This window comes from Mus caroli, chromosome 16, assembly GCF_900094665.2.
Source record: "Mus caroli chromosome 16, CAROLI_EIJ_v1.1, whole genome shotgun sequence".
NCBI classification, from domain to species: Eukaryota; Metazoa; Chordata; class Mammalia; order Rodentia; family Muridae; genus Mus; species Mus caroli.
The window spans coordinates 73,377,909-73,379,682 of record NC_034585.1 but is presented as its reverse complement, the minus strand read 5'-3'; the positions used below and the strand labels follow the sequence as shown (position 1 = coordinate 73,379,682).

Below are 1,774 nucleotides of genomic sequence, written 5' to 3'. Positions count from 1 at the left end.
ACTCATCTCCCCCTCCCCTTGTACCTGTCTTCTACCCTTACACCCTGTGTCACAGTGTATCCCACAGTATACCCTTTTTTATCTACACTTCTTTGCTTGCAAATGTTTGTTGTAATGACTCGTTGGTCAGTAGAAGCGAGACCTTTGGCTTCTGCTACTCTACCAATACTGGAACTTCACTGGGACTCCTCCTGGATATCTTGTTGTTGCCCCGTGTCATGGAGATCCTGTAGTTTTGGATCTGTAGGACACGCCCCTTTGTGGACTCCAGCAGTTCATTAGCGTGGTACATATTAGGGTTTGCCAATTCAGAGTCCTGAATCTGGGCCCAAGAGATATGAGCTGGTCAGCTTCCTGGCTCTCCTGCTGCTACACTCTGGAGCCGGGTCACCAGGAACCCACCCCAACCCCCAACTCAAGAGTTAGCTCTACCCTGCTGCTTAGGTGAGATACTTGGTCTGCTCTGTAAGCTACAGCTGATGAGGGATGGGAACAGCTCTCTTGCTCTTATGACTCCAGGGCCAGGTTTCCCACCTGCCACAGAGGTTGTGGGGCAAGAGGGTGGGGGGAGGCGTCTCTCCTTTGTTCATGCCCTCCTCCCACCCCCCACCCCCCGGAGGTGAGTGGCACTGCAAGCCTTCCCACACTCTCCCACAGGCTGGCTCACCTGCCACTCTGTTACTGTGCAGACTGTTGTCCTGAGTACCGCTGCTGGCAGGGGACAGGGGCAGCTCTCCTGGCTCTCTTGCACCCAGGGCCAGCTCTCCCACAATGCCTAGGCAAGGAGTAGGGTCAATTCTGCGCAGTCCTCAGACAACGATGATCACTTGGCCTTTGGTGGTAGGTAACAGACTCCTGCTGCTGCAGGGCCACGGACAGACGCTATTCCCTTGGTGGCACAGGCCAGAACCCCGCCATGGTCCCTGGTGGCATCACTGGCTACTCACATCAGGCTGTTCCTCAATACTTTTCAGTCTCCAGTTCTGCCTGCCTCTCTTCACTGTACCTACATCCTTCTGTTTCTTTTTCTCTTCCACTTTACCACTTACATGTTCCTCTTAGTGGCACAGGGATCTATCTCTGAGTGTCTGGGATCGTCTCAGAAGTGGTCTCAGGAATGCTATGTGCCTGTGCATTACAGCACCAGGCAGGGGTTATCTTAGCCAAGGGCTGTTTCCCCAGGCCTGAGTGATGCTAGACTGGTGCTTATCCCAGCTTAGCTCCTGGTCCAGGCCTCATGGTCATCTTGGGCTAGCTCCTTACCCTGACCTGCAGGAGTGGCCCCATGTGAGGGTCGTCTGTTTCCGGTTTACTCCTGCCAAGGTCCCCATGGTTCCAGGTGTGGTTTTTCTAGTCTCTATCTTGCCTTTCTTCCTGGTAATCAGGCTCTCGTCTTTTTTTTTTTTCCCCCCAGGGAGTGTCAGGCTACACCCAGTCAGGTGTTCACGGGTCAGAACACTGAGCAAAGGTGTAGCCTCTCTCCTCTCTGCCACCTGCAGACGCACATGTGACAGAATACTCACACCTGCAATGCTTCTATGGGCACCATTTTGTTTCTTGTGTGTGTGTTTTTTAAACAAACAAAAAACAACCCCCCCCCCCAAAACAAAAAGAAAAATATCAGGGTCTTGCTCTGTTGGCCTGACTGGCCTGGAGCTAACAGAGATCTGCCTTTGCCTCCTTAGAGCTAGGATTCCAGGTTTGGGCCGTTGCATTTAGCTAATATTTTGTATTTCTACAGCACAACAGCATTTGGGTTGTCAGGAAAGATCTG

General features: G+C 52.4%; 1 non-coding gene across 1 annotated transcript; it reads right to left on the bottom strand.

The window, feature by feature from the left end:
• Positions 1 to 1,416: 1,416 nt before the first annotated feature.
• LOC115029636 lies at positions 1,417 to 1,547 on the bottom strand. Its single transcript, XR_003835201.1, has one exon. It is a non-coding gene; the product is annotated as a small nucleolar RNA SNORA17 (small nucleolar RNA).
• Positions 1,548 to 1,774: the final 227 nt, after the last annotated feature.